This window comes from Lepus europaeus, chromosome 6, assembly GCF_033115175.1.
Source record: "Lepus europaeus isolate LE1 chromosome 6, mLepTim1.pri, whole genome shotgun sequence".
Classification (NCBI taxonomy): Eukaryota; Metazoa; Chordata; class Mammalia; order Lagomorpha; family Leporidae; genus Lepus; species Lepus europaeus.
In genome coordinates, this window is record NC_084832.1 from 34,345,479 (window position 1) to 34,368,389 (window position 22,911).

Below are 22,911 nucleotides of genomic sequence, written 5' to 3' on the forward strand. Positions count from 1 at the left end.
AATGAACCTTTCCTGTGAAAGAAATAATGTAATTTAAAGATCAGTGGTTTGTGTCCCTATTTTTTCAAAATTAAAAAAAGAAAGAGAAAAGGAGCTCAGATAAGTATCTGGTGTGATCCTGCTTTGGAAGCAATTTGAGAGTTTCAGGGTAAGATGCTATATAAATCTGACATTATTATTGTTATTTTATCCCCTATGAACTTTCCTGCACACAAATTGAAATATGCAAGATGCTAATGGTATGCCACTAAAATGAAAAAGTGCCCAGGGACCAACTTCTTATTCCATGCTCTTCTAACAGAAAACCCCTTCTCACTGAAATATGAGTATCTTGAGTGTGGGGGTATAATACCAGCTAACACTTATGACTTCTCAACAGGGTTATAATGTGAGGCAATGTGCAATCAGAAGGGAGAGCTAGACGCTTTGTAAGCCTCTGCTCCAAGGTGTTATTTAGAAAAACCTCCTGGGAATGAGAATTATATGCATTACCTCCTGAAAATACAAATTAATAATTAGTGCTGAATTGTGAAAATAACACCCATCAATAAGCACATGTAGAAACCAAATTGCTTAGGAAGATGAAATGATAATTCTTCTTTTCAAATAAATATTTTGCTTCAAACATACAAACAGGAATTGTTGTTAATATAATTTATGTTCATAGCTGATCATTTTCTTTCTGACACATGGAATCATATGCACGCAGATGCTTAGAAAATTGAAAATTATTTATACTTAACATCCATTTTAATTTTTTATTTTTAAAGAGACATATTGATTTTTACATTAGCTAATTGTATTTATTTGAAATTCGGAGAGACAGAGAGAGAAATCAAGACAGACAGAGTAATTCTTGCATCTGCTGGTTCACTCCCCAGATGCTCACAATAGCGAGGGCTGAGCCAGGTGGAAGCCAGGAGCAGGGAACTCTATCCAGTTCTCCCAGCTTTGTGGTAAAGACCCAGCTACTGAGCCATCACCTGTTGCCTCCCAAGGTGCACATTAACAAGAAGCTGGAATCTGAGGCAGAGCTGGGACTTGAATCCAGACCCTCTAGGATGGGACACAGCTGTACCAAGTGGTGTCTCAAACACTGTGTCAAACACCCGCCCCATTATCCTATTTTAAATCAGAATATTTTATGGAAGGTAAAATTTTTCTTTATTTGTGATTTATGTAGAATACTAATTGCCTTTTAATGTAAAGTACAAAGCATGTCTTTAATATCTGTGGCTTCATCTAGCACCCTTTACTTTCCTTTGTCTCCATCTTCTTAATTTTAGGCACAGAAAAACTACAACAAACCATTACCTCCATGTCTAATGGAGAAAGTCCAGAGAAACATACTATTCTTTCAAGGGTAAATTTCTCAGAAATTTCTTTCCCACAGTGACTATTTATGCCAACATTATGATATCACCAACAACAAAGTTTGGGTTTTACCCCTGATTCATGTTAGGAATAGGACAATCTCTGTGGACTTGTGGCCTGCACAGTCATAGGGAACTCTGCTCTTGGCTTAATGTTCTTCTGTTATAATCTAGAGTCTTAATAATGTTTGAGTAAACAGCCTTGCATTTATATTTTGCACTTAGTCCCAGAATTAGCCCTGCCTACAAACATTATTGACATCCATTTTGTTAAAAATCAAACAAAATGGAATAGCATCAAACATTATTAAGTGTGTCATATAACTTTTTTAATGATTTTACTAAATTCTTTCAGTAGGCCTCTTATTTGAGAAATAGATTCTTCAGAAGGAAACTACTCCAAGGAGCAGCTAAGGCCAACTTTAGTAGGTAACCAAGGAGCAGAGTTGAGATGACAGATGTGTGACTATATCAAGGCCTTCCGAGGGATTAAGACAGACCCCATTGACAGCCAATAACCTTGAAATGCATGGATTATCGCTATGTTAATTTTTATTCGCTGACAGGCAATGAGAATTAAAGAAGAATTGTATGTATTGTATGGATTTGACTTTTTACTGCCCTTTGATCACAAGAAAAATATGGGAAAAATTGTTTACTCCCTTTCATAGTAGATGCCTGAAATTTTGTTGGGTATTCATGACAAAGTTAAGACAATAAAGAAAAAACTTGATCTCACAATAATGCTATTAACTTTTGATTTGATCTTCAATGATTTTATGTGTTGTGGCTCCATATTTTTACAATACGTGTTTTAGAACAGGATTATTTTCTGCAAATTGTAATGCTATAAAATTGTTGTCATTTTTTATATCTTTTTTTTTTTATTTTTGACAGGCAGAGTGGACAGTAGAGGGAGACAGAGAGAAAGGTCTTCCTTTTTGCCATTGGTTCACCCTCCAATGGCCACCGCAGTAGGCGCGCTGCGGCCGCTGCACCGCGCTGTTCCGATGGCAGGAGCCAGGTGCTTATCCTGGTCTCCCATGGGGTGCAGGGCCCAAGCACTTGGGCCATCCTCCACTGCACTCCCTGGCCACAGCAGAGAGCTGGCCTGGAAGAGGGGCAACCGGGACAGGATCGGTGACCTGACCGGGACTAGAACCCGGTGTGCCGGCGCAGCAAGGCGGAGGATTAGCCTACTGAGCCGCGGCGCCGGCCATTTTTTATATCTTTTTAGAAATTCCATTTTGATTCAGGCACATTTTTCTCAGTTGTTTTGATTGTTACCATATTTGGACAATACAAAGTAGATATAAAACTTAAAATCCCTGTAAAATTAGAACTATTTCTGTACAATTTCTATTTAGCTAATTAATTTTATTTCATGAGTACTTTCTACATTTGTGACTTCATAATATCTTCAGACTTATAGAAAATATCAAGTGATATTTTATAGAATATATCTAGTGTTCCTTTCTATTTGTGTGATGTTCTTGTTTAACAACTATCAGATTATTGAATCACATGTTCCTTTGTATGTATTCTTGTTTCTGCCTGCTTGCCCTTCACTGTTGTACACCATGAATCCTCATTTTGTTCATTGACTGCTGCATGTTCCTCATCTCTAGGCTCAGTTTAGTGTCACCACCCCTGAGAGGCCATCTTTGATTTCAAGCACCAGATTATGCAACCCTAAGCTCCCTGAGCTGACTCCTATCATTGAATTTACCACACTACCCTTAATTATTTGTTTAATTATCTTCCTTCCTACTTACACTCACTCATTTTTTGCATTTAAAAAAGCAAACTCTCTTATCTTGCCTAATAGTAAGTGGCTTTCAAAACACATTTGTTGAGTAGATGAATGGATGAGGAGGGTATAAGTAAATGAATCTTTAAAACAGTTCAATGAAAACTAGTCCATTGCTCGCCATGTGGTACCATCTAATTAGAATTACAGAATCAACTCCATTCCTCATGTAAGTGGTTTTGAATATATTCCCTATTCATTCATTTATTAATTTATCCAATATTCATTTATTAAGCCCCTACTGTTTGCAAGGCATGCTGTTGCACTGCATTAATAAGGTATGATCCACATCCTGGGACACTTAGAGTAAACTTCATGGTCCTTTCTAAGTAATACACAAAGATAATGATCCATCTCTCTTGTGAACAGATCAAGATAAATGAGTGGAAGGATTTTTAAAAAATTTTTGGTTAGCTTGTATATTTCAATATCATGTACACTCATGTTATTTCACTTTTTATTTTCAAAGCTCTTATGTGAACCTACCATGCTCTTTTTCCAACCACACTTTCAACATATTGGATTTAACTATGTGTGCAAATACATTCAAATTTCCTACTCAGAAAAATGTTACCATAGAAAATGTCTGGTGTGGAGAAATAAATGGTAAGGGAAATTAATAGGTCCTTATGTAGGGACAAAGAGATAAAATTTGAACTTTTTTAAATGGTGTGAAATTTGGGCTCTAACAATTCATATAAAATTTAACAAAACATTAACTATCATTGTGCCATACATGGACAATCAGTAAATTTCATTTCTATTACAGTCATTTCTCAGACACTGGGCAAGCCTAGGGGACCACATCAGAGCCCTGGATAATGGGCACAGCCTCCCATAAATACTCAATCTCAGTATTGACGAATTGCTAGCCTGCCTTGCAAACTCCTACTACAATATTTGTGTTAACATTCCTTCGATGCCCTCAATGCCTGGTTTTCCTATGTTCTGCTTGGGAATCAAATACAACAATTTATTTTCTATATATTTCTGTGTTCTTTGGAATGGCAATGCAAATTATGCCTTACACACAAAAAATAGCTTATAAGCTAAGAATAAGTCAAAGTAGCTAGTTAATTTGCTATTAAATTCCTTATAATTATTTTTATAAGTACTATGTTCACCATCCATAAAATCTTAACCCTCAAAATCACAAATACATGTACTTATTTCCTAACAATAGATGAAGATAGCAGGTTTTGTGGTAAAAGGACATGAGTTAATTTTGGTTTCACTCTGTAAGTAGCTTTTTGATTGTCACAAGTAAACATGAACAAAAATCTCTGAAACCCTATAGAGATTTTATTACCTGTGGGCTAATGTCACTTCAATTCTCATCTTCTATGAATCCCTTACTCAATAATCTGTCAATAGTCTTAGAGATTTACTTTTCACCTTTCTTAATCTATTATTAATATGAGCCTTTGGTCAATAAATAGTGCCACTTGCTTCATTTGAAAGAAATCCTCTGGAACATTATCTGTGCAAAAGTGATAGAGGTAAAAATTGAAACATATCCATTTCTGGATAGGAAATTAGGAAATATTAAAAAGCACCAGTAACATATTATCCAAAATTTAGACCAATAAATCAAGAATGCCAAATTAAACTGAAGTTGGAAAAGGATATTGAAAAGAAAGAAGGCAATGATCAGATCTGGATAATGACAGGACACCACTACTCTTTTTAAGCATGTCAAGATATCTTTAACAATGTCAATGTCAGTCATTTGAACATTGCACCCTAACTTAGCACCTCCAAAAGGAGAACCCACCCTGAGAGAACTGGTCATTAGGCACCCATGCCAGGAGAAGAGCGCCACCTGCTGCAGATTTGTCAAAGTCATTTTTACACTGGGACTGATGAACTGTGTGTTGTAGAAGTGTTTTATTTTTATTTTAGCCCCATCATCTGTTGGGTCCTGCCAACACAACACAATTAGTATTGTTCCAGAGAATCACAATAGTCACAAATAGCCAATAGGAAAATTAATAACATCAAATCCATCATATACTTAAGCTTCACAATATAATAATATATAGTTATGTATACATACATATGTATTATATGCATGGTATAGTATATATACATCTGTGTGTATACATATATACGCACACATATTTTATATATATATATATATATATATATATATGCTTTCATTCCTGGATCCCTAGCTTTGTTATTCTAAATTTTCAACTCTCATAAATTTATTTCTTTGTGTATTTGAATAAATGCAGAAGGAGATTTTTGTTACTTTTGTCTCTTTCTCTCGATGAAGAAACAGCCCTTCCTGGAGCTGTCTTCATTTTTAGATGTTTGGAACAAGGCTTTTCACATAAGGAGGACCAGAGTCCAGTGAATCTTCCAGTGAATTTATCCACAAATCAATAGAAGACATTGTAAAGGGGGCTCACTCCACCTCTGTCTGCTGTCTCCACTTGGAGCCATATGCAGAAAACGCTCTGCTTCCCAGCCTGAAGGAGATTCTCTCTTTCCAAAGAGTTGCAGATGAAGGGAGAGGTTAATTGGATATTAGCAGATACCTCAAAATGATGTTTCTACTTCAATTTGGGCTTCCAACGGGTGTAAAGGGAAGACTGGAGTGTCAATTTCCTCTTCTGAAAGATTGCTGTTGGGTTAGGAAATACAGCATGTCAGAGATATCTCCCAATGTATAAGTCTTTGCAAATGAAATTATCCAAGAGAGTTAAATGGTGTTTGAGCTCTAGTTAAGGCGATTTTATATTACTGTCACCCATGACAGGAAAAATAAAAGAGCTCATAGGAAGTTGAAATTGAGCTTTAATTTACACTCTAAGGATTATATCCATTCAGAACTTTGACATTTCTGATTTAAAGTGAAAATCAACCATTATCAACCAGCATGTGAACAGATCCACATAGAGCCTTTTTGATTAGATCTCCTCAAGTTGCAGCTTCAGATAGACTTATATTTTGGATCTTGATTTTTATGACAAAACCTGGAAATATGAAATTTAGTGATACCATTCATATGATGTTAACAGTTACACAAAATATCTTTGTTTAGGGACCTAATAAAATTGGTCATATAAAGAGGAAATGAGATTTTTAATGCAAAATGAAGCTGACAGTGCTCTTCTATTACCAGGGTCTTATTAGGGAAAAATTCTCTGACATCTGTTTATCCCCTGCAGCCAACCTTGTATTCAGAATACAGTAATTGATTCACAGCATCCACTGGGGATCTAACTGGCTCACTTCTCCACACCACACTACACAGGTATCTCTGCAGCTAATTCTGAATGTACATCTACATCGTTATCTCCTGGTGAACTGTGACCCTAAACACTTTGGAGGCCCAGATGAAAGTGCTTCCTCCACCCTCCAGTGCTAGGGGTGTAGCGCATTCTGCAGCATGGCAATTCACACAGGACATCCAATCAGAACCATCCCCTTTGAAGCCCTTCTCAGCTGGGAGACCATGAATGATTCATGGCTTCTCTACACAGACTAAAGAGGGAAGAGCAAAGCTAGTGTGTATTATTCAGGACTGCATCCTCAATAAGTCTCCATGTTCAGCAAATTGCTACAATGTTTTTTTGCTTAGTCTTTACTTCTATACAACATCTCTTTTGTGTACAAGTTTTAACAAAGAAAGGTCGTCTGTTTAAGCAAACTTCTTGATTGGACATTTCCCTCCCTTTTAATGAAGGTTGGGACAGGCATAGATTTAATGCAAAAGAATAGTACCTGGCAGGGATCGGGGTTTTCAAGAGGGATTCCAGGGTTTCAACTTCACAGGTAACTTAAAAAGTTGATGTGATAGCAGCTTCCTACTTTTGTCAAGACTAGGGCCATGACATATTAATACTATATTAATTAATGACGCATTAATTTCACATTGTACCCATGTGCAAAAAGCAAGTTTCATAACACCATGAATCAACTAAATGCAATATTTTCCCCATTGGAAAACACTTTTTTGCCAGCCAGAACTGTTGTACTGTTTAGGGAGCCTAACGTAGGGCCCTGTCTTTGAGCAAGGATACATAGCAAGGATCATGATAACGATTACTAAGCACCTTTCCCTCCCCAGGATCCTGCAGACACAATAACTGGATATTACCCCCTAAAGAAACATCAGTTCTGGAAGCTTCATTATTAGGCAAGCAGGATTTTCCTTGTGTCATCATTCACAGAGGGTTTATCTCCCGAAGTGAAATATAAGCACCAGGAGAAAACTGCAGATATCCTACCAGAAAGACAAAGTGTCACTTAACATTATGGAGGCTTTATTCTGGAAATACCAGCTTTTCTCTTACCTGCAACCAAATTCGTGAATCTGATGTTAACATTCATAATTACAACATTTAGCTATCCTGAATTTCACATTTTTTTCTAAGTGACTTTATTTTTGTGGTTTTTATATATGTAAGAATATTTCCAGAAATAATACATGCTAGGGGTTTCTTAGAATATATTTAACCAAACAATGTTATTTGGTAATTGGAAGTACTTTACTCTAGTCAGATAATTTAAAGAAAGCACAAAAAGGATGAAAATTAAATAAATATTATTAAGATATAAAAAATAACTTATTATAAGGTTAAAAACTATATTAAGGCATCCAAATTATCAGACAACACAATATTTTATTTTACACAGATTGCCTTTAAAATATATGAGGGTTCCTCCACCTTAGATCACCTGGCATTTTCTTTTCCTTTGCCCTAAGTTCCCATGTGGGCTACCTGATTTGCTCACTGTTGGAGCTGATTGACAGGTATGGTGACAAAAATGCAAATTATATGCAAATAACACATGAGAGCCTTTCTTTGTAAATAGAATTGCTGCTTATGTGCATATGGTACTTTTTAACAACAGATTTCTACTTTTATAAATGCAAAACAGTTGATTTCCACAAACTAAATGCTCAGGTTTAGTTCTACTATTTTGAAAACAAAATGCACCATAAATAGTTAACTAGATATGAATCATGGGAACAACTTCAACATATGGATTTCTTTAACATAGTTACATTTAAAATGTTCTCATTTATTGTATCTGTGTGTGTGTATGTGTGTGTATGCTCATGTGTATACATGCAATGCGTATGACACTATTTTATGATTGTTTATAAGGTGGGCCTGTTGGGTTGAATTTATATCTGTGTATATTGGACCCAGTACCATCTAATTCTATTATTGCATTTCTTGATTGTAAACATCTTCTAGGGCCGGCGCTGTGGCATAGTGGGTAAAAGCCTCCACTTGCAGGGCTGGCAGCCCATATGGGTGCTAGTTCAAGTCCCAGCTGCCCAACTTCTGATCCAGCTCCCTGCTAATGTGCCTGGAAAACAGCAGAAGATGACCCAAGTGCTTGGGCTCCTGTATCCACGTGGGAGACCCAGAAGTAGCTCCTGGCTGCTGGCTTCAGATGGGCCCAGCTTTGGACCTTAAGGAGTGAACCAGTGGATGGAAAATTTCTCTCTCTCATTCTCTCTCTCTCTCTCTCTCTCTCTCTCTCTCTCTCTCTCCGGCCTCTGACTATCTGTAACTCTGCCTTTCAAATAAATAAATAAATCTTTTATAAAAATCTTCTAGTCTTTTGCTAAAACTTCATATCTTTTCTTTGGTTTCAAGAGTTTGCAGGATTGCTTACAACGTCATCTTCTTAACAGCTGTGTTAAACTTCTTGTTAGATGATTCTAACATCTGTGTCATCTCAGCATTGTTGTATGATGTCTTTTCTTGTGATCTGAGGTTTTTCTGGTTCTTCATGTGATACATAATTTGGAATAATTTGGGGTTGTATACTGTATGATTGGAATACTATATTATGAGTCCCTTGGTCCTGTTTATATTATGGAGAGCATTGATAGTTTCATTTTAGCTGGCAGGTATGGTGAAAAAAGGAAAATGATACACAAATAGACACATTAATTTAGACAGATCTGTTTAGGTTCTGGCTGGAAGTTCCAACTTCTGTAGCCTGCTGGCTCAATTATACAGATCTTTGCAGACTACTTGATTCTGGGATAGAGGTATTGGTTTATGGATTAATTTATATCTCAAAACCTTCAATATGGTGAATAGAATCAGTTCCATACATGTGAGCTCAGAGTTGAGTGCATACACCAACATTCAGAAACACCATTTATGGAATTATTTTTCCAAATTCTTCTCTCTCCAGGGTCTCCTCAGTACTTCCATCTCCTGGAATGCATTCTTCTTGCTAGTTTAGAAAAGCTCCTTTGCTCTGCTGAGCACTTCTGCAACTGTGCCTTCATCTGGTGCCACATTACAGGATGGCAAAGGAAAAAGAAGCTTGGCATATTTCTCTCATCCTCATAGGCCACTGATGAGGATAAAGACTCCCCTTCCTCAGAGCTTTGTCCCCTGTTGGCCTCTGTGCCCAGTCTCTGCCACTCACACAAGATTCCTGGGGCTGGGAGGAAGAGAAAGAAGAAAAGAAACAGAAAAACCATAGAAGATTCTTATAATTTCACTCTGAGTTATGAGTATCCTTTCTCGCTCTTTGAGCTAAACTGAATGCTTTTTGTGGATTGTCCTTTGGTCTGCACCCCAGTGCCCACTTCCACATTGGTTGAGAAATACAAAGAATAAAAGAATGACTAACTCATGTTAATTCAGTGATACTTTGGTTCTATTTTTCCCAAGCCTCCTACTATTGCTTAGTTTAAAAATCCTGCCATACCTAAACATACATTGTGTCTAGGTTTTCTACCTGTATTAGGTGGAAGTGACAGGATGGAGTGGGTTTATGCCATATTACCTGGAACCAGAACTAGAAATTCCTAGAAATAGTTTAGGTATGAGAACCTTCCTGAAAAATTGGTCTTATCTAGAATTTGAATTGAGAGTAAAAGTGATGATACAAGTTGCACTGTGGAAATATGGTGCTCTTATTCACCCAAGGAGTTGATTGAAAACCTGTGAATAAGTTGTAAGTGGCTGTACAAGAGATGCTGTCTTTCCCAGGAGCAGGACTTAGTTTCTATAAGTTTAGACCAACTTGTTGCCTATTAAAAGGAAGATGAAGGAAAGAGTTCTAGGTTGAAGCTACCTATAGATGGAGGAATAAGTTAAAGGAGATTAAAGCAGCAATTTGTGTCTCATTAACTTGACTATCTCTTTTTCCTTTTTCTTATTCTTTAAGAATAAATGAAATATTCTGAAAATACCACCCCAACCTGACTCTAGGAAAGGGAAACAAAGAACAGAGTGTTTAATTCAACATTCATTCCACAAATATTTATGAAAACTTTATATGGTATCAGCACTGTCATAGGTAAGAGGATAGATAGGCTATTCAACAGATTTTTAAGTTTCATATTTTATGGGTTTTATATTCATAGGACATCCTAGCTTTTTTTAAAACAATTCAGATCATATCAACCAGTGTGACAGACAGAAGTGGTGGTGTGACGACCCTCAGGGGAAAAGTACAAGGCAATGATCAAGGCAGTAAAAAGAAAGAGGAGAAAGTGAACTTCAAGTGAGCAGAGTACACTGTGGGTCAGCCATCACAGTCAACTCTGAAGATAACACTTCTCCCTGTGCTAAACCTTGGAAATTCTTCTAATTTTATAAAAAAAGGTGGTGGTCTCATTTCCCTAGGAAACTTATGTGTACATTGTTCATTACAAATTCCATCCAAAAATTACTTCACTTCTACAATTATATTTTTTCAATGTACCTACAATTTGACGTGCAAATATATTGGGTCCCTACCTTAAAGAAATGAGGTAGGTACTGGAAACAGTAAGTTAAGTAAAATAAGCTACCATCATTTTTGAGAGAGCAATGCAATGGTAGAGTCTAAGAAAACTGGACAATTTTAAAACAATGAAAGTTGTAAAAATCATAGCCTGAGCGCTTTGAGGAACATTTAATCAAACCTAAGCTTAGCCTGGCAAATATGGCTAGAGAAAGATGTGAGGAACACTATTTTTCTGACAGTGTCAATGACATAAAAAAAGCAAAGAACAAGAAGGCCTGAGACAGTATTATGATTTTGTATAAGGACAAAGGCTTTAGTGGATGGGAATCCAGGTTTGAATTCCAGTTTATTAGTTTACTGGCTTTATGAACATGGGTAAAAGAGCTCATACTTTGAAGTTTCTCTCTTTGAGTATCTGCATCATTTCATGTGAAGGACTTGCACAGTGATGAGCATCAAGCATATGCTAAGCTCATGATTTTTCCTCCTAGTCTTCCTCTTCTTCTTTCTCCTTCTCCTTATTCTTAATATTATGGCAATAATAACGATAATAGTAATTATGTTTGCTATTAAATTATCTGGTATGAGGTGGGAAATGATGGAGATATGAAAGGAAAAAGAGGGGCAGGCGTTTGGCCTTGTGACTGGGATACCTAAACCTGTATTGGAGTACCTGTGTTCAAGTTCTGGTTCAGCTTCCAAATACAGTTTTACGCTAATGTGAGCACTAGTAAGCAGCAGTCGATTGTCCAAGGAGCTAAGTCCCTTCTACCTACTTAATAGACAGGGATGAGTTCCTGGATCCTGGCATTGGCCTGGTCCAGCTTCAGAAATTTTGGGCATTTGGAGTGTGAATCAGTGGATAAGAATGTTCACCAATTCACTGTCTCTCTCAAAATTAATTAATTAGTTAATTAATGTTAAAAAGAATGGGAAGAGAGATAAAGGTTAGATCATGGAGGATTTTGTACATTCCCCGAAGAACATGGAATCTATCCTGTAGTTCATGGAGAGGAACTTGAAGTCTTTAACAGAGAAATAAACATGGTCCAATCTCCACTTTCCAAAATGGATCTAAATTTAAAGGGGCAGAAGGTGATATCTAGAAGAAGGAAAAAGAAGCAGTGACTGAAATAGTTCAGAGCAAATGAAAGCCTCAAATAAGATAGTTGAAAAATAACTATGTGGGACCATTTTAAAAGATATTTCTTATTAAATTAACACACATTATATTTGCCTGTGGGGAAGGCTAGTTTCTCTTTTAACTGAGTGGATGAGTAGTGACACTGTGAGGTGAGAGACACAACAGTGAATGAAATAGCATTTGTGGGTAAGAGATCTTGAGTATAGAAATAGACATGACCCCAAGGTCAACACAAGCACATACCCCAGATATTGGCTACCTATGTAGTCTGGCATTTATGAGACAGATCAGAACATAGGAGACATACAGATGGCGGAGTATCACAGAAAGAAAATAGCAGAAAGCCAAGAATATTTGGAACATTGGAATATTGGAACACGAATATTTGAGGAATAGAAACAAAGTGGATACTCAAAAAGAAGACAGACAAGGAATGCTCAGAAAGACAAATGAGAAGCAATGAGAGGATCCACTAGGGCACAAAAAGAAAATATAATTATTACATTTTTCCTCATATTTTATCTAAAATAATTAAGAAATGAATATTCAAAAGAATTTTTCCTTTAATTGTCAGAAGCACACATGTGCATAATTTATGAATTGACATATATTTTGAGTTTTTTTTCATTTTACTACTTTAATGATCATGAATTAAGTTATGAACAAGGTGCAGTTAGAGATGGACATGGGACTGGAAAGATTAAAGACTCACCCTACCCCTTGATGAATTTTTAAGCTTGCTAGACAGACATAATATAATAAAATGCACAGCAAAATAGTTCAAGACCACAGAGAAGGGAAGCACCATTATATTCTTAATTGTATCTATGAAGTACACTGAATCTGTTCTCTTTATATTAAGTAAATAAATAAAAAACCATAATTGACACCAAATAAAATTTGTTACCAGAACACCACAGACAACTGACTGTTGCAGTTCAGAGGATGGAGATGTCATTGCAAATGGGCATGGGTAGGAAAATGAGTAGGCATTTTCATTGGATTTAAAGGACATGTGGAGAAGAGCATATTGCAAAGGCAGGGAAACTGGGAGATCAGAAGCTCAGATGCCCAAAAAGAGTACCAGAATCTGGGGAATGAAGATATTATTGGGCTGAACCAAAGTTTTTCATGTGAAAAAGAAATAGAAGATGAGGCTTTAAATTGAAAGACCAGCCTAGATGTGAGGAGTCTCAAACTTTTGACTAAGAATCATGATCCTTTTGAAAACTTTGTATTTGGTAAGTTGAGTAATAAAAGCAGTGCATTAGGATTTGAAGTAGGGAATTTAGTCATATGGCTATAATTCAATATACATGGATATAGAAATAAGACACATATTCAAAATTACTTCCTTGTTCATGACTCAGTGCCAAACAATTTTGTGCATTACTTAATTGTCTACAGTCACTTGGTGCATTTGAAGCAAGCTTGTAGATTGACCCATGCACTGAAACCAAAACCTATCATCTTAAACATTATTCCATGGTGAAGGGTTTAGAGTATAGGAAGGGTTGAAGAGATGAGAAGCATTTGGTTGAGTGGATGCAGAAAGGAAGCAAGAAGACCTTTGGAAATTATTGTGATAAATGTAACATACAAAGTTGAAAATGGATTTCATTGTGAATAAGCACAATGCCTTCAATAAAGGTGTCTGATTAACAGTAAAGGGTCATTACATAACCATTGAATGAATGAAGGAATGGGAACATTATAGATGCAAGGGTAATGGAGTACTAGAGAATGACAGAATAATTAAAAACTGTGATTAACTACATAACCTAGAAAAATTACTATTGCACTTATCTATTTTTATTTTTGTTTATTTTTTTCAAGGGGAGAGACAGAGAGACAGTAGAGAAATCTGCTGTCTTCTGATTCAATCTCTAAATGCCGGTCACAGCCAGGGCTGGGCTATGGCAAAGCAGGGTACCAGGTATCTGCAACTAAATCTGAGTGTCCATCGAGTGTGTCAGCGATCCAACTATTTGAATCATTATCAATTGCCTTCAAAGGGGACTATTATCAGGAAGTTTCAATCAGGAGCAGAGACAGGACTCAATTCTAGACCCTCTGATATGGGATGGGGGTGTCCCAGGTGGTAACCTAACTGCTATGCCAAGGCCCACTCTCTGAACTTATTAATTAGATTGACCATGTAGCTGGAAGTGAAAATGCGTATAAAATAATTGATTTCATTCTAATTGTTGAATGTTTTAAGAATATTAGCATATTAGCTTATGATTTAAGTGAACACATATGACTTTTACTAGAGACATTATGACATTTACTTTTATTATTTGATAGAAGTTTGACAGTAGTTTGCAGTGGTACACCTGTAAAAGAACAGAGTCATAATTAGTGGCAAAGAATCATGAATCAAAATAATGTTTTTTCTCCTTGAAATGCTAATGCTACTTCATTTCTCTTCCCGATGTAAACTTAGAAAAAAAAGCAAAAGCTGAATCTACCTGGCTATATGACATCAGTTCTCCTCTCACTTCAGGAAAATTTAAGAGCATATATTTACAGTCTGAAATAAAGAAAGAAATGAGACCCTGTAAAATATTCTGGTTCCATGAAAGAATATTACATTAATGTACCAGGATATTTTTATTAGAACCAAAGCCATATTATGAATGAAATATTCTATTGCATACAAATGCTTATTTTCAAATCATAAGATTAAAAATCTTGTATTCCATCTAGTTTTAAATGCTTTGCAAGACTTTTAAAAATATAACAGTGATAATCTTCTACATAAGTCAAAATTTAACATTCTTTAATAAGTTGATTAAGGAAGTAGGTTAAGATAAGTAGCATTATTTCTTTTCATCTTGAAAATACCATAAAGTTACAGAGAAGGTTTGATACTTTGTTTTTCTATCTGACTATGTACCTTATTATCTCTAGATACTTTTACTTTAGATGTGCTAATTTTGTACCTTGTTTATCTCTAAATAGTTTTGCTTTAGATTTACTTACACACGGGATTCTCTAGTTTTGGTCTAAGGTATTTCTTTATAAAACCTACCTCTGGAAACCACTCAAGATGTGTAGAATTACACAATTATGGAGAGGACCTCAAGAAATTGCACTGCAATTTATGCCCAAAGAGATTCTAAAGCTTGAGAATAACAAGAAATATTTTGTTTTGAGAGATAAAGAACTAAAATAATTTGTCGATTATCCAATACCTACTCCCCCTTTCTCACCTTTGCCACTAATCTCAAGAGTTGTGAAAATAAATATCCTAGTGTGCATTAACTACACAACATTTATTTTCATTGAGTTATGGAAGTGATGGTAAATTATATCAGTGCAAACATATATTATAAAGTATTTGATGTATACATACAATAATGTATTAATAAAGACATTCATCAATACTGTTTTCATTTTTCTTCATCACAGAGAAAATGCAGATAAATTGCTACATATAGGAGTGCTCTTAGATACCAGTGAGAAATGTAGAGAAGGACCCACTCAACCTCTCAGAGAGTCCTCTACACCTAAGAGCATTCTCATGCAGTGACCATTATCAGAATCATTTGCCTAAAACCTTACTGCTTTGCCATGTGTGGTGTTGAAAGAGGCAACTTAAGGCCGGCGCCTTGGCTTAACAGGCTAATCCTTTGCCTTGCGGCGCCGGCACACCAGGTTCTAGTCCCAGTTGGGGCACCGGATTCTATCCCAGTTGCCCCTCTTCCAGGCCAGCTCTCTGCTATGGCCCGGGAAGGCAGTGGAGGATGGCCCAAGTGCTTGGGCCCTGCACCCGCATGGGAGACCAGGAGAAGCACCTGCCTCCTGGCTTCGGATCAGGGAGATGCACCGGCCGCAGCGGCCATTGGAGGGTGAACCAATGGCAAAAAGGAAGAGCTTCCTCTCTGTCTCTCTCTCTCACTATCCACTCTGCCTGTCCAAAAAAAAAAAAAAAAAAAAGGAAGAGCCAACTTAATGGAAATGACAAAGTACCTCTAAAAGCAAAATGATCTTCATAGTTGAGCAACATTTAGATGAGCTTGTATTATGGTGGTGAACAACTTCTTGCTTTTTAAATCTATGTTATAATATCCCTACTTCTTTCTCAACCTTAGGGATGAGACAACAATTGAATCTGATTATTTTTTCCAATAGGATTTTCTGCACTTTTGATGATGTAAGAAGAAACCACTTTTTGTAATTTATTTGAAATGCATATTTTACTGTACATTGAACATGACCCAACTTATATTTGTCAGTATATCAGGAATTGTATTATTGCTATACTTGATGTCTCAATGGATGACAAAATTTTACTGTCACTTTTCTGTCCTTTTTTTTTTTTTCAATTTTTTAGATTTTATAACTGGTGATTATGTCCACATGATAAAAATTATCAAGTAATGCATCATTTTAAGAATCTAAATAAATATTAATATGCTTTATAAAATAATAATCCATCTATCATGGTTATAGAATTAGAAGAAAATCAAAGAAGTTATTTATTTCTAAGAATGGAAAGGGAAAACAGTTTGAAGCAACTCATTTACCTGGAAAGCTATTATTCAAGTACCCAAACATACAACCTCTGAAAGTGATTATTTTGATCAATTCAAACTAATCATCAGGGTCCTGACCTTGCTAGAATTTTTATACTTCATCCTTCATGGAAACCATTTTCATCCACATTGCCAGAGGTTGTTGTCCTGACGTATCAGGTAGGATGTGAAGGAAATTAAGATTCTTACAAGAAAGTATATATCACAAAAAATGTTGCTACCACAGTGTGGTTTATCCACATACAAGTTTCCCCCCCTCCAAAAAATTTCAATCTCAACTTTAGATGCCTGTACTGAAATTATCTTTATTAATACTCAATGCTAGAATTTGACTATTAATTTTTGAACTAAGAATTAAAGTATACAGATTTAATAAATGTGATTAATTTTCCTTACCACCCATTACAGATGATAATAAAAAGTTTTTAAATGATAGTATGTATATTTGTTATGATATTTATTGATATGTGAGCAATTATCCATCATTTCATGAGATGTATTTAGAAATTGGAATTTTACTCCTCATCATAGGCTGTTTGCTATTTTGTAATGGATAGTGGCTAATTAAACTTGCGGTGACCTTGTTCTAGTTGGAAATACTATAGTGTCTCAAGTCATTTACTGAGTTGTCAGTGATGGATGAAGGAGCTTCTCAATAATTAGGTGGTAAACAATGTTAACTGGGCAGTAACTCACAGTAGCATTGCTCAGGTATTTTATAGTAACATAGCAAATGAATCATCACGGCCATCTTAGTAAAATGATGTTCGCATCTCCATCCCTGCCTCCGTCTAAGTCATATTATTCTTTGGTACAAGAGATATTAGAAAATTATACTTCAAATCAGCCAAAATATGTGTTTCTCTACCAAATGTGACCTGTGCACAGAAATCACCCCTCATTGGTTGTTTTGATCTGTGGCACAAATCAGCACATTTTTCAGAGTAGCAAGACAGATAGCAAACAGTTTTTATCATTTTGTCATACTTGGTATGAACATAAAACAAGACAATGGAGGGATTTCCAATGACCTCCAGTAGACATTCAGGAAGACACAAAAGCAAAATTCCTAATTAGAATAGCTATTTTCTCTTTTTTGTCATATTCAGTTATTTTCCCTTGAGTAATTGGACATATCCAAGTCTGTATAGGGATATAAATTCCTACAGCTTTTGTATTTCTCTCAAAGTTTTTCCTCTGTGTTGTAAACTAAAACAGATTGGTAAAGCATGGTTCAATGACAAATTACGACAAGTTAAACAGTAGGTGCAGAGAAAACAACCTAGGACTTTAGATTTCAAGTTCAAAGCCACTGTTCATGATAGTATGTGATGGGTTTTAACCATAATTTCAGTAGTAGCATTATACCTATGTTCTTAAGTTGATTCTAAAATATGGAGCCATGGGTAGGGAAATGAAATTTGAATGACTCAGTGGCCAGGCAAGTAAATGCATGAGTGAACTGAGAGTGATGATCATAGGGATACTGCAGATACTCCAAGGAATGTTTTCACTGTACATTCAGACACAACCCACAGCCCACTGACTTAAAATGTTTTGCTGCTGACTTCCTGTCTACAGTTATATGGATATTTCTATCATTACCACATGAACTATCTTCATCTTTAAACTATTTCTACAACTGTTTTATTAATCCCTAAATAATGAAATAATATTTTGAGCAAAAACCATCTTTGTTCCTAAAACAAACTGAGGAGTAACTAAAGATACACACACACACACACACATACACACATATGCAAAATCAATCCCTTGAACTATCACCCCTGCCTCCCAGGGTCTGCATTAGCAGGAAAGCGGAGTCAAGATTTGAAGCCAGTTATTGAGTCCAGGCACTCCAATACAGAACAAGGGTTTTTAACCAACATCTTAACTGCTAGGCTAAATACCTGCACCCAAAGAAATATTTTCTTTGAAGGGCAAGGTATTCAGTATTCTTACAAGATATTGATATCAATCCTATCATCTTATTCATTTTATTCTTCCCATTTTTAATTTATTTTAATTGAAAAATAAAATTTCATATATTATAATGTATATATATATATGTTTTTAAATAGATAAGCCTATCAAATAATACAATTTTACTTTCAAATAGAGCTCTCAAAATATATTTCCTATGACAAATATCCTTCCACATTAATTGCCTTGGCTCAGGGTTCCATCATTTCTCAGTCATTCTGCCATGTTAATTTTCTGGATGGCTTCTCTAGGGAGTTAGACACTTATCCTCTTCTTAATTGCCAGCATCTTGCACAATGCCCAGCTCAGTATTTTTAAACAAACTAGACTTTGGGAGTAGCCAGATGCCAAACTGTTTAAGTAAACATGCATTTCACTATGCAGAGCTCAGGATCCCAGAGTCTGAATCTCACAGAAGTTCCCACTGTTCCAATGGAGCAACAATGGTGAAGCCCATCCCATTCTTAGCTTCTACTGCAACTAATACCCAGGAGCCTTGCTTCCAGATATTTAAAAGTATACATTTATTCATGAAAAAATCATTAAATACATTGGGAAAGAACTTGACCATTGACACGAATATTGGAATTTAAAATTGATTTATAGAGATGTCTGGTTTTTTAAATGTTGATTTAAACAATGAATGTTGAAGTCATGTGACTGTGCTTTTAGTCTAGCTACTTATTTGGGGACAAAAGTCTCTGTGGTCATAAGGAAAGGTTATCTTTTAGTGATCTTTCTCTTCTCAAATTCACACTTTTAGGGCTTAAATTTTATTTATTATTTTTACCTATTTGAATTGAAGGGAGGTGGGGAACAGGAAGGAGGGAGACTGAAAGGGAAGGAGAGAATGAATATGAAAGACAGAGGGAGAAAGAGATGTTGGTTAACTCCCCAAATGTGTGCAATAGTTGGGGCTGGGCTAGGACAAAGCTAGGAGCCCGGAACAACATCCTGGTCTCCCATATGAGTAACAGGATCCAAATACTTGGGTCATTCCTCACTGCTTTCCAGGGTGTGCATAATCAGGAAGGTGGACTAGATGATGAGAGGGGACTGGAACCTATAGAGAAGGAAAAAAATCCATCAACAAATTATAAAAAAAAAATGAACACCCTCAGGTGATTGTCACCTGGTTAAGGAACACATGGCCAGAATCTTGAAATTCTTCCTTGGGCCCCTCATATTTCTTGTGTTAATATTTATTTCATCTTTCAACCTTAAAATTATTCACTATCTTGGTTTCTAATAACATAGACAACTTTGATACCTGTTAACTTTGTATCAGTAGAACCAAGCCATATATATGGCAGGTGGGTATGTGTCCTTGTGCATCTGGCTTCTTTGCTGTAGCTTAAAATTGCTGAATGTAACTTCATTTTCTCATCTCCATTTTCATTCTTGCATAGTACTCCATCACCATATCACAATTTATCTAATCTACAAGGTATGTTTGAAAAAGAAATTCCTGTGTTGTAAGGTATCAGCTACTTAACTGGATATAACAATTTTCCAAAATAGTTACCAAATTTCTGAGATATTTTTGCGATAATTTTTTTATTATTTTTATTTTTGATAAGCACATAATAATTATACATATCTGTGGGGTACATTGTGATGTTTCATTTAGGTAAACAATGTGTAATGATCAAACCAAGCTAATCAGCATATGTATCACCTTCAACTTTTAGAATTGACATTGTCCAGATCCTTAATGATACTAGAAATTGTGTCATTTTATCCATTCTAATAGATGTATAGTTATGAAAACATCTTTAGTTATTTTTTACTGGCACTGAATTAGATTTTCTGTGATTCTTGTTCAGTTTCTTGTCTTTAATTTTAGTTTTTCAAGAATGTATTTAAAGAGCAGTGTAAGAGAGAAAGAGACGGAGACAGAGACAGACAGAGACAGAGAGAGACAATGAGTATCTCCATTTACTGGTTCATTTCCAACAGCCAGGGCTGGAATTCCCATTTAGGTGACAGAGGCCCAAGTCTACCTACTGTCTCCTGAAGTGTGTATGAGCAGGAAGCTGGAATCAGAATTGGACCTGGGACTAGAATCTAATCACGCCAGTATAGGATGCAGGTGCCCCAACTGGGTGTCTTAACTGCTCTGCCAAATGCCCTGCCTTCTTGTCCTTACTTTTGTATGATTATCCCTCCCTTCTTATTGATCTACAGGTGTTATTTATATATTTTGGAAATAAACTTTTTTATTTATATGCATTACATACATATATACTCATATAGCTTGCCATTAAATATAAGTTGATTAACTTAGTATAGTCTACCTGTATTGTGTGTGTGTATATATATATATATATATACACATATATATACATTTCTTTATGTGTATGTCTTTTATATTTAGATTTATTATCCACTTGGTATTGGTTTTTTGTGCACGATATTGAAGTACAGACCAAGTTTTTTTTCTACACAGATATTCAGTTTATTCCATTCCAGTTATTAAAAGGTCACTTTTCCCCACTCAAATGCCCACATATTCACAAAGACTGAAGCATTGCTCTTCTAAAGACTATCAGTAGGATGGGAAATAGTCTCTCATCTCTGCTGATCAGTTGATTTTAAACATCTGGGACACTCTTAGGAAAGAGATTCTGTGGTCACCAGGCTCAGTGAGCACCATGATGGATACACCATGTCCACCACTGTCTCAAGAACAATGAGGGAGACCCCATCTGTTCAAGCTCCTTGGGCTAAACATTAACGAAGAGGAAATAAAATAACATGAAGAAAGAAGAATAAACTACATTCTGGAAGCCATCCTATCCTGAATTGTATTGCTTTGTAATTTCCAGCCTCCTCACTGTGCTTAAGGCCAGGAATGAAAAACTAAAAAAATGTAAAGCTCCCAAATACTTCAGGACAAGAAGCTCAGAGAGAAGGTAGACACCCTCTCTCTTTCACCTGATGTGTTCCTTGTTTTCTGAGGTAGGCATCCTCTGTTTAATGTGGCATGCACTGATTCCTATCTCCCGGACTTTATAATCCCTTTTCTTGAAGTGTGAGATGATGAGAATATGAGAAACATGAATGATGTCACGTCCTGCATTAGGCTTTAAAAAGAGCAGTCTCTGCCTTGAGTGCCCTCTGCCTTGATTGCCTTGCGTAGGGGAAGCCAGTTGCATTTTCTGAAGTATTCCTGTGGAGAGACCTGTGTGAGTGAGCTTGGAAGAGGATCTTTCCAGGCCTGCCAATATCACCAGAGTAGAAGCAGATCTTTGTAGGGTTGAGCCTTGAAAAGACTGCAGCCCCAACAAATAGCTGCTTTGTGGCCTTCTGAGAACCCCAAGACAATTTCAACCAGCTAAGCTGCCCCTGGGTGCCATTGATACTGTGAGATAACTGTCATTTTAAGAATCTAAGTTTGGGGGTAATTTGTAATTCAGAATAGGGAACTGATACATCTTCCTAGTCCCCATTTAATTCCAGCACTTGTCTGTAAAAATTATCACCCTTAGAGTTCTTAAATATAACCCAGACTTGCCAACAAAGACATGTACCCTACAACATGTATTAGTGTATGTTACGATGTCTTTTCTATTTATGTGTGTCATTACTGTCTCCTTGCTTTTAGCCACTTTTCCATCACGTAGGATGTTTTCAACCTTGCTCCCCATCTATTCATATGTTACTCATTCTTTAAGTCCTCATTCAACTGCTGTCTCTTACCTAAAGGCAATTTGCTACCAAACCAAAACTACCTAATCATCTCTAAAATCTCATTGGATACATTCTGCCCAATACAGCTCAACAGTAAAAAGGGCTTGTGTTGTTTGGTCAGTATCACTAATTTTAGCTTTATCTTCACGACTAAGTTTTCAGCTCTTTTTTAATTTGACAGATAGAGTTAGAGAGAGAGAGAGACAAAGAGAAAGGTCTTCCTTCTGTTGGCTCACCCCCCCTCCCCCAAATGGCTGCTACGGCCGGCTCTGTGCCAATCCGAAGCCAGGAGCCAGGTGCTTCCTCCTGGTCTCCCATGTGGATGCAGGCCCCCAAGCACTTGGGCCACAGCAGAGAGCTGGACTGGAAGAGGAGCAACTGAGACTCGAACTTGGTGCCCATATGGGATGCCGGCGCCACAGGCAGAGGATTATCCAAGTGATCCATGGCGCTGGCAGCTTTCAGCTCTTGAAAAGTTATTTAAATTTAAGACTAGTGATTTTATAATATTTAGAATTACCTAGTTTTTTATTGAATACATTTTAGACATTTAATATATACCTATTAGTTGATTGTCTTATTCAGTAACAGTATTAAATTTCATTCTCTTGGTGAACTTTTTAAAAACTACATTTAGTTTCA